Below are 15,163 nucleotides of genomic sequence, written 5' to 3'. Positions count from 1 at the left end.
CAGCAGGAGATCCTGGGGCACAGAACCAACAAGAAAATGGTTTTGAGGAGCACAGTGACCCCCGGCAAACAACTCCTTTAGGACCCGCGCCGCGGGAAGGCTGCTCCGCTTTTAGGCAGGTAGTGACTCCTCCCCCTGCAGCTGAGGTCGATATCAATCAGCGCGGGGCTCCCTGGGACATGGAGTCCCACCAGGGAGAGCGCGAGTGTGGCAAAGCGCTAGGAGTCTGCACGGGAGATGCAGGTATGCAGCGGGAGATCCTGGGGCACAGAACCAACAAGAAAATAGGTTTTGAGGAGCACAGTGACCCCCGGCAAACAACTCCTTCAGAAACAAAAAGCAACGGCCACCCACGTTCCAAATAATCCTCTGTGTAAAACACAGTGAATAAGCTATAAACATATTATTGTTCCCGTGCTCGGGAACAATAATTTGTTTATATCATGATATGATAGCCTGCTCAGAAAAAATAAATCTTAGATAAATATACAGAAAAGAGAATGTTCATCCTGTACTTGTAGTGTACTTTGAATCCATCTCAATAGGATCATGCTAGTCTAAGTAAGCAACCCAATCTGCAGGTGAAGTGAATGACGAGAAGAAGTAATTTTCCCATATCCTCATCACCAATGGATCAAAACTGTTTATCTAAGCTTATAGCTTCCCTGGAAAAATCTTAATGTATAAATATTGTATGGCCTTCAACCATCAAAGCTGGCACTGCCCTGACTGCTTTACCTAGAAGTTAAATCAGACTGCTTTACATATAAGTTAAATATGAGTTGATGACAGAGAAGTACCTTGAAGATTATTTGCCCAGGTTTTGGCTGGTTATGTTTGCGACGAGAGGAAATTGTGAGCGCGACCGACAAGAATCTGAAAGTCATGCAGAAAAGTGAAAAGACTACAGATGAAAGTTTGTTGATAACTATTTTTAGCAGCTACCTGCCAAATATAGAATGCAGAATATGATAAAGTATGAATGCCACAAACAATTCACGGGCAGGTTCTCTGACAAATGTCAGAATCCTGCTCAGGACCAAAGGAACAAAACTGCACATAACCACAAACCTTTTCTACATCTGCCACACTACCATGCAAAAGTGCTCTATATATTTCTCTTAAACGGAAAGCAGGAGTTTTCACATAATACAGCCTCCTACCTAAAGTTTGTATCGTTTAGCCCTTCATCACCACCACAACATACCGGCAACATAACAGGCAGGACTCAAGCCCCCAGCTTGCTTTGCGGCATCACGCCACCATTGTCATTGCACCAGGAGGCGCTTTAAAGAGCTCGGTGCTCCCGCAGCGTGGAAGCCCGTCATCACCACCACAACATACCGGGGACATACCGGGGCAGGATTCAACCTCCCAGCTTGCTTTGCGGAGTCGCGCCACCATCGTGCCAGGAGGCGCTTTAAGGAGCTCGGGGCCCCTGCAGCACAAAGCCCAGGCCAAGGGCAGGCCCGTCTGTGCCTGTCCATAGCAGGCCAAGGATGGGCTGGGCCACCCTTCTTGGCTTCTTACTCTGAACTGCTGAGCCAGAGTAAGAGAGACTATACTTATTATATGCAAGTAAAACCTTTTTTGAACTGGTTTTAAGTGGTTTGCTTTTCGCTCAATCATGGGAAAACGTAAACTCGCACCCGCTCCACCAGGCAGTAGAAACAAAAATACAAAGTTAGGTGCTCCAATGACCAACTACTTAAATACTGCAATGGGATTGATTAACAACAAAATTGTGAATGTAGAGGAGCGCCTTGCAGCCACAAAAACAGCCTTAAACGCAGCTACAGAAGAAACTAGAATGGATATAGCTGTTTTGGAGTCGGAAACAAACACAAACACTTCGCTAAAGGGTACAACATTGCCAAGACAAAAAGCCCCATCTGTATTGACTACTGACTACACCATTAGAGATATCAGTCTTAACAGACAGTACAGGTTTGATATTTCCTCCAGCTAAAAAAAGTAAACCGCCATCAAAACCTATAATAAACAAAAACAAGTTTCTTAAACAACCGCACCCCAAGAAACCGAGTAAGTGTATAGCGAATCCTGACTACTCCCAAAATCTGGAAACCTTATTCAAGAAATTACACAAGAAAATCGATATATTTGAAAGGAAATTAATGTCTGAAATCACAAAGATTAAAAAGGGACGTAGCCCTGATTGCAAATTTGATTAAAGGGCATTTTTACCCGAGAAAACCTCTGGCGAAAATCTTCAAACAGCCAGGACTGATAGTATAGTTGTGGAACACAGTGAACTGGTACTACCAATGTTACTTCATCTGATTCAGCAGTACTTTGTCGAGCAAAAAATTCTGTGGACGAGTGTGAAAAGGTCATCCGTGTTGCCAAATCCCAACAGGGCAAGTGTTAAGACAACAAAAAATGCACATATGGATATATTTTCTTCTACTCACCAACCTTTAAGAAGCTATCAAAGACCCCTCATTTACCACCGGAGGCAACACCTTATACAATTATTCTGAAAACTGTGCCAGAGTTAGCAGGTGGGACTAAAGAGGACTGGGGGATTTGAAGAATAAGGTTGTACATTGGTTCACTAAACACTGTTATTACAACTCGAACCACATCTCCCAAAATATCATTATGGTAAGAAGAGTAAACTGGGTGGGGAAATATCCAAAACTTTGTTAAGGGGACTGCATTGCCGTAACTTTCTGTCTCCCAGAAATGGTAAGAGCACTGATTAATGACCTTTATAATAGAGGGGCAACACCAACAAGACCGCAAGATGATGTTATTACTGCAGTACCCCTGTTTTTTTATAAACCTGGTGTGGAGCAACCTATCCATCTAGTAAATGGACCACCCTCAGCGGACTAGCACATACCCTTTACATTCACCAACAGATTTTCACCTCTTAGAAGATGCAGTGATCCTGATTGACTACATCAGGTCATAGAATATAATCCCTGCTACAACTATATTGCAACACATACTAATGATTTAACTAATCAAGTATTAGACTTCATTAAAGTATCACCTCATAAAAACCTAATGTTAGGAACCTGGAACGTTGTAGGCATAATAAATCATCTGAATGATGAAGCCTGGCTTGAATCAATCAGAAATTGTAATATTATTTGTTTTCAAGAACCTTGGCATACAGAATCTTTTTATATCGATGGATTTACCACGGTTGCTACCATAGCGACTCCTTCCCAGAATGGAAGGGCTAAAGGAGGACTTGTTGTTTTGGTTTCTGTTAAACATCCGCTATATTTAAAGAAAGTTTTTACTGACTCACAATTCCTCCAATTCTTGTGGTTTTTAACTCCTGATAATCAGTGTTTTCTAATAATTAATTTTTATAACAACATTTTCGATAATATCAGATTATAATGGCACTTGAGAAGAAGTTAGATTTATGTATAAAATATATCAGAAGTGATTGTTTTTTATCTGGGCTGGGGATTTTATCAGTAAAAAATGTGATATTGTGGAAGGTTAACACTGTGGGTACAGGAGTGAGCATGGCGAAAATTCTTTCCATTTCCCACACAATTTATATGAAGATGCTATTAATGGTGCAATGCATAAATATAATCTAGAACTATTGAAGCAGTCCATAGTAGAAGGAATAACCCAGTTACCAACTTATGAAGGCCATCAACAGCCCTTAATTATTGACCGTATATTGATATCAGAACCGGGAAAAGGACAGGTAGTGAAAATGAAGGTGATAGAAAGCCCTTTTAGCGATCATGCATTTCTGACATTGCGGCGGGCGAAGCTCTCAGCACCGCCCGTCGCAATGCCAGGAAGGCATGTCGTGCACTTTCATGCACAACGTGGCAGGCACCGCGTGGTGCCTGCCATGTTGTACATGGAACTTGTGCACACCTCACCCCCCCACCCTCACCAATCCCTGGGGGGGCGGTAAGGGCCCCCAATGGCAAACACCGCATGCCTTTCTGTGGCGGCGTTGCCGCCACGGAAAGGCACAACCCTGCACTAATGCTAATATCGATGGCGGGGTCTCCGAGTCACCGCCTCCATGTTAGCTGCTTTTCCGCCCGGTCGACGGTCTTTCCGTCCGCCGGGGTCCCCCCCGCCATGGTAATGTGGCAGGGGGAAAATGCAGAGCGGGCGGTGGTTTTTAGCGGGCGGATCGCCACCGTCATACGGGCGGTGGCGATCCGCCCTCTAACCAAATGGACCACGCAGACTTAATGCGACACCCCAGGAGGGGCCTTGTTTAGCCCCTAATATAACAACTCAAGGAGAGACTGGCAACAGCATAAAATGGTCGGGGGTAAATCCAATCGAATTTTTAGACAAAATAGTGCATGAATGTCAATATGATATTGAGATCTGTAAAACTGGGGACTCTTCTGACTGGCACATCATGAGGGCCTTCGGTACTTTTGCAATTTATGGAGGTCTACAAATTAAGTATAAAAAGATAGTTTTTAAAAACTTTAGGTGGTTCGAACATCAATGTACCAAAGCCAATCAAACTTTAAAAAACGCCCAAAGGTTAGACCAAGAGACAGCGAGTTAATAAAAACACAAAGAATGCTATATGAACAAACGCTCAATAGAAGGAAAAGGGAGATACAAGATCAGGCATGTGAAAAATGTGTCCAGGCGGCTAATACACGAGATGCCCCCTTATTCTGGAAAACAATGAATCATCCCTACTTTAAAGATTATTCTGCAGTAAAAATTGAGTGCCTGGTTCAGCCCTTGGACTGGATAAAGTACTTTGGACAGGTTTTCAATCCAGACAATGAAACTTTTGTATTATCTGGCAATAATGATTTTAAAACTACAGGCCCTCCAAACATGGCCCCTATTACTCTAGAGGAGGTTACAGTGGCCCTAGATAGATGTGTAAATGGTAAGGCACCTGGACCCAATGGGGTCCCCTTAGCCTTTTTAAGGCTGATTCAGGTTTTTGGGCCCCAATTTTACAAAGAGTGTGTAATGCTGCAGTGGGCAGTCTGGTGCTCAGAACATGGACAGAAAGCATTATAATACGGATCTTCAAGCAGGGCGATAGAGGTGATGCTAAATGCTATCGCCCGATTTCCCTTCTCGATACTACATCAAAACTGATGGGCAGATTCCTTCTGGAGAGATTGGAAATCTGGGCAACTGATAATGCAATCCTTACAGATACACAGTATGGATTACGAAGGGAAATAGGGACCATTGAGCAGTGCATCAATCTTCATTTAATAGTTAGTAAATATACAGTTGCAAAGAAGGGTTATTTACACCTGTGTTTTGTTGGCCTTGCAAGTGCTTTTGATTTAGTGAACCATGTGAAATTATGGCAAACTTTGGTCATTATGGGTGCCCCAAGCGACATTATCTGTCACAAATATTTAAACGACTAGATACAAGAGTCCGATATCGGACTGGAGGAGAGCGTACTACCCGTTTTAGACTAACCCTGGCAATTAGGCAGGGATGTCTTCTTGCACCACTCCTGTTATCTTTATATATAAACAGAGAAGATGAATGTTTGCAAAGGTTAAAGGCCGATGCCCCAGGAGTTGGCAACCATGCCGTCCCCACTTTACTTTTTACGGACGACGCGGTTCTTTTGTCCAGAACCGCTAACGGGCTTCAATGCCTAATTGAGAAGTTTGCAGAATATATGCAGGAAAAGGATCTAGTACTCAATTTGAAAAAAACATTCACAATGGTCTGCGGAAAAGGTAAGATAAAAACTAGGACACATCATGTAAATAGGGTCCCTATTGCAGAAACACATTTATTCTTATATTAAGGAGTGTTATTTACATCAAAAAGCCATTGGCGATCTCATATTGATTATTGTAAATCAAAGTTTATACGGACTATAGAGGCAATTTTTTGATTCTCGAATAAATTGGGGAACAAACCAATTAGAGAAATGTTAACCCTTTACAAGAGCAAGTGCCTTACTGAAACTGGTTATGGCGCTGCACTTTGGGGAATGGCTAACCATGATATAGTCCAGACTCAAGAAAATATCTTTTTAAGAAGACTGCTAGCCGTTCCAAATTCTACCTCTATATTTACTGTGCATAAATAGCTTGCTGCCCTTTATATGAATGATTTTATTAGTGCAGCACGCCTTACTGTCTGGCATGGGATATGGAGCAAGGAGGGAACCAAATTTATGCATGAAATCATCAAAGACTGCTTCACCATTGAGCATGGTAAAAAAATCCCCTGTCTGATGTATATTAGTAATCTTTTAAAATAATGTGCTGTGAACATTGATTTTAATAACACTTTACACATAATTAATTATAGTGAAAAGGAAGTAAAAGCAGGGGTTAAAGACTCAAGGAAATGTTTACGGGAAGCTGAGGCAAACTTGAAGCAGTTGGTAAGGGCAGTCTGTGATAGGCCCATTGGACTGGGGACACAGCGCTATCTACTTCAGGTTACGAACATAAAAAACTGATTTTATCTTAGAAGGTTAAGAATGGGGACTATCCACTATCTAATAGCTTTCCCAATCATGGGCAAGTGGAAACAAAATCTTCCAAAGTGCCCCTGTGATGCAAAATCGGACCAGACAACCCTACACTTTATTTTATTCTGCGATTTTCATAGAGATATTAGGAAGAACACTTTACGTCCATTATTTTTAAAGGTAAAATTGTTCACTTATAAAATTCCCTTCGATTTTATCTGTAATTTAGAGAACGAAAGTTTGCAACGCTGTGGTGGTCTATATGCAAATAGAAATTAAAATAAGTATAATTCACATCTAAAGTCCTTACTTTATGAAGACGACAGGACATATACTTATTAGTGAGGTTTAGGGATACTGTGTGATACATATTTCTGCACTTGGCACTTTATGTATAAATTATTCTGTGTCCAAATTTTTTAATTGTATTATATTTATTGTGTTGAATATTTTTAAACTTTTTCACAAGTATTAACGGGCCGACGAGAATGAATTGTGAAAATGTTTGTTACTATTTTTTAGGATGTTTTCATGGTTGTAATATTTTAACTAATTAAAGCTGAATTTGACTTGAGAGGGCACACAATGAGATTTATTGATTTCAACTTTTCCGAGAATTCTATTTTTAGTAGTGGAAGCAATACGTTTTCCAGGAAAGGTACAGTTTAACCTTCAATTTTTTTCTGGAAATTTGAAAAGACACAAATTGTACTGGTCACTTCTATTTTTCAAATCCATTACAGTTTTCTCCATATGTGTAAAATTTCTATAGACATGTTTAATATCGGAACATATTGTGTCCGTGTTATTGCAATTTCTTCAAGTAAATTAGCCACTGACAGATTTTGTGACTCAATAGTTTTGGACTCGATAGGAAGGGACACCGCTTGTTTCCTTGTAATAGAAGATTGCTGTGAAGACTTCACATCACAATCGGTACCCGATATTTTAAAATAGTAGTGATATATATGGTCAAATAATTCACCATTAACTCCTGGAAGAAAGCACGAGATGACATGAAAATAGATTTCAGTAATGGAGTTGCAGAAGGGAAACGAAGTGGAGTAACGGCCAAAGCTAACGCTTTTGGAGCTAGGGATCCAGGTTCGAGTCTTGGCATTGGCTCAACATTCTGGAACTCGGGGCAAATCATGTAATCTCCCCATGCCTACGGACAGAGCCTGGATATCTTCATGGGTGTTTAGCTGCGCTCTACAAATCCGAGGATTTATTTATATTGGTAAAATAATATATATGAGCTCTTGAGAACCAGCAGCCGAGGGAACAGTTTACTCCTGTTTTTACTTTAACAGAGCCATCCAATACGAGTATGCCTTTAATGAAGAGGTTGCAAGCACCTTTAAGAAGAAGGACAAATATCCAACGCAACCTTCTTCTGTGATTAACAGCCATCACATAGGACTAGGAAAGAAAGTCGCCTGACAGAAGGAGCAGTCAGTTGAATTCAGCACCAGGAAAGAAAAATAGCCAGGAAAAGTCCAAACACCGGCGTCAGCAGACCTTCAGGTCTACGTCCCCACCTTCAAATTGTGGAAATAAGCTACATTTGTTCTAAAAAAAAAAAAAAAAGAACGAACATCTAGGCAAGTTAAAATAGATCTCAAGTTGCGCCCGCCATTTTGAAATGCGCATGCTACTGCTCTCTCAGTCCACACATTTTTACTAGCCAGTAAAAGTGTGCTAAGTGTTCCCTCACCTACAAAAGAGAGTATCTTATTGGATCTGACCCCTGCTCGCTGTGATTACTGCTTTGGTATTCTAATCTAATTTTCTATGAGAATGCTAAGACAATACCCTTTTATGGTAAACAATATTAGTAGTGGAATATAATTTCTAACATTTATATGAATGATAAGAATCCTACACTAAGAGACACTTTGCTCTTAAAAGTGTTTCACTTTTAAAGTATGGGAACGGCAGCTAACGAACTCTTTCTGTTAAGATACCAATCCAAGAGGAGTAAATCAGGCACTCACTGCTTGTTTTCATACTCAAAGGAGTATGATGCCTTCGCAGGGCACCGTTCGCAAGGCTATGTATGTAGTTACATTTTGCTTATCTGCACTAGTGGCCTGTTTGCAAATACAAAACCAGTATTAGAATTCACAAAAAGTTATCGTGTTTGTATGGCCATATTTGAGAATTTACAGATATATGCCATAAGTGAGCCTAGTACCTGAATTATTATTATTATTGTGAGTTTTATATAGCGCCTGGTTACCAGTAGGCATCCCAGCGCTCACCAGAGAAAAAACACTACCACACTGAAGCAGGCGTTAAGCAGAGAACAAAAAAGTTTTTAAAAGTTTGCGGAACCGAAAGAGGCTGGCTTCCGAGCGTAAGTGCAGAGGAAGAGAATTCCACAAGGTGGCCACATTTATCGAAAACCTTCTGCCACCAGTTCTTGCCTTCCGCACCCTCCCGACCTGCAACAAATGTTGATGATCGGAACGGAGAGAACGGGGGGCCTTATAGGGTTGAACCATATCCCCCAGAATGGGTGGACCTGCCCCCTGCAGGACTTTATGGGCGATACAGAGTGACATGAATTTCACCCTGTCCCTGACAGGGAGCCAATGCAGCGCCTTCAATGCAGGGCGAGCCGACTGACGCCTGGGAAGACCCGTCAGGAGCCTGGCGGCCGCGTTCTGCACTTGCTGCAATTTGTTCAGGGTAGATTCTGGTGCGCCCAGGAACAACGCGTTGCTGAAGTCCAGCCGCGAGATGATAAGCCCCTGGACGAGAAGCCTCCTAGTAGCCGCTGGGAGCAGCGGTAGAATCTTCCGCGCTGATCGAAGCAGGCCAAAACACACGCCAGCTGTCTTTTTAGCATGAGTTTTAAATGAAAGGTCCTGCTCGAGCCACACCCCCAGGCTCTTGACCTCCTGCTTGGGGGTGGGAACTGGTCCCAGGCAATCAGGCCAGCTGCTGGGGGATAAAGATGGAGAAGAGTTCCCCAGCAGCATCAGTTCCGTCTTGGAGCCGTTAAGCTTTAGTGCTGAGCTGCACATCCACGTGTAGATCTTATCCAGACACAAGTGCAGCCGGTCGGGTTGGTGAGCCGACTGGGAAAGGCCTACCACCAGCTGAGTATCATCAGCATAGCTGATGATCTTAATACCCAGCGGCAGTACCACACTCTCCAGGGGGGCCATATAAACGTTAAATAAAGTGGGGCTCAACGAAGAGCCCTGTGGCACACCACACTGGAGAGGGACTGAAGATGATTTTTCATGGCCTTCCCACACCTCAAATGTGCGGCCTTCCAAGAAGGAAGCGAACCACTTGAGGGCCAAACCGGTGACCCCTACCCCCGACAGCCGTTGGAGAAGCACCTGATGGTCCACGGTGTCAAAAGCAGCACTAAGGTCCAGGAGGATCACTGCCACTGATCCCCCCGAATCCAGAATGCTCCTAGCATTCTCCACGACCGCCAGCAGGGCGGTGTCAGTCCCCTGACCAGGACGAAAACCCGTCTGGGAATCGCCCAGGAGGGAGTTAGCCTCCAAGAAGTCCGACAGGCGGCTATTCACCAGCTTCTCAGCCACCTTGCTGAGACCCGGCAGCAGGGAGATAGGCCTGAAGTTGGCAAGGTCGGCAGGGTCCAGGTTAGGCTTCTTCAAGAGGGCCTTAACAACCGCACCTTTCCAACTCGGGGGCACTACACCTTGAGTGAGGGACAGATTAATTAGGTCCGTCACTGGGCCGCCGATGGTTGATGCCACCTGCTTTAGATATTTGATAGGTGCCGGGTCTTTCGGGGAGCCACTCTTCATGGTCCTCAACACCGAGAGAACTTCCTCCACAGTAACAGGACCAAGAGAGACCAGCTCCACTGATCGCATCCCCGGCTGAGAGCTGGAGTTGCTACCAAAGGAGGCTTCCTCACCTAGCCGGTGAAGGGATGCCCAAATTTTATCGATTTTTGTTTTAAAAAAGAAAGCCAAATCTGTGCATTTTTTGCGTGGGTCCTCATAAATAACCTGAGGTTCAGGGGTTTTCAGTAGTTCCTTAATGACCCTGAATGAATCTTTCGAAGAGTTGTCCGCAGAGCCTATTCTCTCTTCGAAGAATCCGGATTTTGCCACCCGAATAGCAGATTTGTAGCTACTCAGAGCCGCCCGATATTCTTTCCGGCTCGTTTCGCTCCAATCTTTCCTCCAGGACCGCTCTAGCCTCTTGCATCCCTTCCTCAGAGTTCTTAGCTCAGATGTATACCAAGGCGCCGAGCCCACTCTCTTCCCCCTCGAGAGTTGTTTCTTTTTGGGTAGGAGGGTATCCAACGAGTCCGTAAGCCAGATGTGTAGATTCGCATCGGCGACTAACGGGTCAGATCCAGGGGGAGGCCGCGTTGCCTCCAGATGTACCGCCCAGGTGTCAACTGGGAGCCTCGACCAAGCTCTTTCCATGGTGTGAACCCTAGGGACCAACGCAGCTGTGCTGTCGTACTGCCACAGTACGGACACCAAAAAGTGGTCTGTCCAGGGCAGGGCCAGCGCAGGAGATGAATTAAGGTGGTCCAGATTTGAAAGTATGGGGTCAAGCAAGTGGCCCTTCTCATGAGTCGCACCCGAGTTGGCCAGATGGATCCCAAAGGCTTTGAGATCATCTAGCAGATCTACTCCCGGGGGATTAGAGGGGTCATCAAGATGGATGTTGAAGTCCCCAAGGGCAACAAAGTTGGCAGTTGAGGAGGCCAGAAGTGCGGTTGTTTCTAAGAAAGAGTTGGGGAAATTTCCCAGGGATCCAGGAGGACGATAGATCAGCAGGCCTGCCAGAGACACAGTAGATGTCAAACGAAGGGAGAACTGACAGCTCTCACAGTCACTCACCCCTCCGTTCTGAACCTTGCAAGCAAGCGTATCTCTGTAAAGGATAGCAATTCCTCCTCCCCTCCCCACCAGTCTATCAAGATGGGATATAAGAAATCCTGGAGGGAGTGCTCTGACCATATCAGGGCCTGAGCTGGGGGAGAGCCAGGTCTCAGTAAGAAATAACACATCCAGCTCGTGGTCCAAAATGAGTGAGTTGATTTCAATAGCATGACTCGGCAGTGACCGTCAGTTCAGTAACGCAATGGAAAGAGCAGATTTAACAGAAGCAGAGTTATGGCCGGTAATACAGGCTCTGCACGGTAAAAACGGAATAGTGCCCTCCTGTGCAAAACTGCATATGGTAGGATGGGGCGGGCGACAAGAAATTAAAGCCTCCCTCCCATACCGGAACCCGGTAGTATGTGGCGCCGAAGGGACGGGTATAACGACAGGCCCTAGGACCGTCTGGGCCCGGACGGGCACAGACGGGCTGAACTCTGGCGTAACTCCGGCGTCAGTTCGGCGTCCCCGCTGCGCGTGACCGCTGCGTGACAGCATACCTGCCTAAATACAGAGCAAGCAAGGTAGAGAAAGGACTTCTTGCACGCTGATCCCACTCACCAAAGATGGCCGCCTCGAGACCGGGCGAAGGACCCGCAAAGCGCGGTGAGTTTCACCAATTAGAGTGCAAGTTAGGATGGCAGAGGTGGGGGTATGCGGGCCAGACAGTTAAAAACGAGGGATAAATGCCCTAAACAAAATTAAAGTAAATACAAAACGGGAGGATTAAAACAGAGGAGCTGCCACCACACACACGCTTCGTGAAATAGCGCCACACGCTGGTAAAATCAAACACAATTTGTATGCATTTCACTGGAATACCTTTATGAATTTCATACATTGAAAGATGCAGCCATGCCGGGTCATAGACCTCAAGGTGAAGAGCCTTTTTTTTAAAAGTGCAAAACATGATGAATCCAGTGCCTGAAAGCCAGACGTCTCCTGGTACATTCCAAGCACCCGTAAAAACATTTTCAAATTAATCCTTAATAGCATGTTTCAAGAAAAAATGTCATGCCTAAAGCTGCTTTAACTTTATTACTGCAACAATTCGCTCTCAAGTCAACTTGGAAACAAATGCTGACCCCTCACATCCCTTCACAACTTATATTCACAGCCTTTAGAGACCCCTGCTAGGCAATCATACTACAATGTTGCTGCAGCCAGGACCTTGCTACTAGGATTCAGAATTTAATTTTGTAATGAAGAAATGAGTACAAAGAAGTATTATGGGAATCGAGTTGCGTTAAGAAACAAACTTTACACTACTTTGAACATTTGACTTTGAGCGTTGCTAAAGAATGTAGAAATCATTGTACCTAAATTCAGTATTTAGTTCGGTGACTGACAGGAACACTTCTCATGTCAAGATAATGGTACACATTATATGTATGCATGATTATGCAAAAGGTACTGAGAATTCTTACCAAGTAATACCTGCATTGCTAACCAAAGGAATCAAAGAATATTAATGGCAGGTTTTTTTTTTCCGAGTGGCAAAGTGTTTAGTAGGAAGTTAGCTTATTCTCGCTAGGAAGTGCATGGTTGTGAAGCTGGAGCAACCTGGAAAAAGAAATGATGAACATATAGAAAAATACTCATCTCAATTTATGGTTCAATTTCAGTACTATCAAGTTTCATGGTAGAACACAGAGTTGGTTACAATCATACTCAAGGCAACAGTCCTTGCCCGAGAAACAGTGTACCAGGTAATATTAGTTTAAAAAAAATAAAAAAACGATGACAGCATTAGTAAAGTTAGGAGATGAATAAATTAAAACAGAAGCCTGTTACTAAACTATTACCAAAGGGAACGAGAGCACAGTCTGAGATCCTGGAGGTGGTTTAAACCTGGGGTCATTGAGGTCGTTTTTTGTAGAATGAGGCAGTTTCATTGTTATCTGGGACGCCATGCCAGGAGTGTGGCACTTTACATTTTGAATTCTACAAGATGAGGTAGAGTAGACAGGCTGGGATAACAGAGTGGAGCATGGATACAGTCTGGGAACTCAGGAATACCATGCAACACCTTTAAAGATCGGTGCATGTTTGTAAATCCCCCCATATGCGTCTAGCTGCCTCAACTGTCTTGGGACCCTTAGCGTTCTGTATCTATAGGTGGGGTAATTGAACCCACAGGATTCAGTGTTTCACTTACCTGCTAATTGCTCCTGCAGCAGCACTGATTAATGCTCAGTTATGATTTGCTCAGGTCCGGGGGCCTGTGCCCCGTGTAATGCTGCCCAGAGAATTCGTGGGGAATGACCACCTCACTGGAGAAAGTATGTGGCCTACTAGCATTTGCCTGGTCTGGCCTCGGGTTGCCAGTGCCTGGCTCTCAGCTTGTGTGACCTGGTGAGGAAGGCAGACACGACTGGTACCAGGAGGCAGCAAGAAATTCTGGGGAGATGGGTTCCTGCTGGATCAGGCATGGAGAAGAGCATCGCATTATACCACCTGCTACCACCACCTAATCACACGTGCAGCTCTGCCAAAGGAGTGTACTGTACATGGCCTGCGCAGCATGCCATCACTGCCACAGTTGAACCAACCTAACAATGTAAAAAAGTCAGAGGTGAGCGACAGGCGGGACACACGGAATGAAATGTCTGGACTCGGAATAGTGCGAGTGACAAATAGTCTTCCACAGTCCAGGAAAACAAATTGAATAAGGATACCGACTGGGTCTGGGAGTCCTGCTATAAAATACATACTGGTGGGGCCCACAAGCACCTACTGACCCAAGTTAAACACAGGAGAAGTTGTTCCAGACCAAGATCTGTACATGAAAAAGGCCTGTTTGCATTTTGTTTCTTTCTTACATCTCTTTGTTTCCAGTCTGATGGTGTCCTGGCTGCATGTATGTTGGTATCCACCGACATGGTTTGTTTGTTGGACAGATGGGCATGGGTGCAAGTCATAGCAGCTTTGTAGATATAGCTGGTCTTGAAAATCATGGAGCATGCAAGAGGGACCAGTGGAACACAGTGTCATGTTTATTTGCAAAAATAAAAAGGAGAAAACGCTGTTCTGTTTTGTTATGCTTATTTTTTATGAAAAAACATGAATGTTATATATTATGTACAAAAACAATATTGTTTTTAAGATATGTCCAGTGACGAATCAAGATTTTCTGGTATCATTGATGGTTGAATTCATTCTATCTACTCTGGCTGGTCAGTTGATGCTCACGTTGGAAAATTGTACATTCAAGGGACTCGGTTGATAGGAAGGTGCAAGGCTCTTAAGATGGCTATGACCGCCTTTATGTATTCCAGTTAGACCTTCCAATATCTGGTTAATGATTTCCAGACTCTATGACTTTGGTGGCAAAAAGGGTCTGCGCTGAGCTGTTAGCCAGTTACCAGATGATGGCCACAGCTCTTTCTTCAGATGCCTCGAAGCCTGGAGAAGTCACACATGGTAAAGGAATTGAATGTTGAGGTCTAAAGATGAATGCCACTTTTAGGATGTCTTTCTGGAAGAAATTGTATTTCAGTTGGAGCATTGTCATTATAAAATACTTCAAAAATATAAAACACATTCTTTGTTCACTGAAAGATCGAAGGGTCATGACTCGACATCAACATGTTTATCCTGGAGAAGCCTATACAGGATGTTTTATCAACCCTTGTCCTGCTTCCAGTCTAGAGATGTGCTGGCTGTTATAGAGGAAAACCTTGGCATCAGGGACCCGAGTTTTCTTCACAGCCCCCTGAAGGAATGCCCAATCAGCACTCTGGAGTACCTGCTGGTGAGGGCGCTACGAAGCCGGTGGGAGGATGGATTCTTCCCTTTCTAAATTAATGGAAAA

This window comes from Lissotriton helveticus, chromosome 1_1 (genome assembly GCF_964261635.1).
Source record: "Lissotriton helveticus chromosome 1_1, aLisHel1.1, whole genome shotgun sequence".
Taxonomy (NCBI): Eukaryota; Metazoa; Chordata; class Amphibia; order Caudata; family Salamandridae; genus Lissotriton; species Lissotriton helveticus.
The sequence above is the reverse complement of the archived record's forward strand: the minus strand, read 5'-3'. Positions refer to the sequence as shown.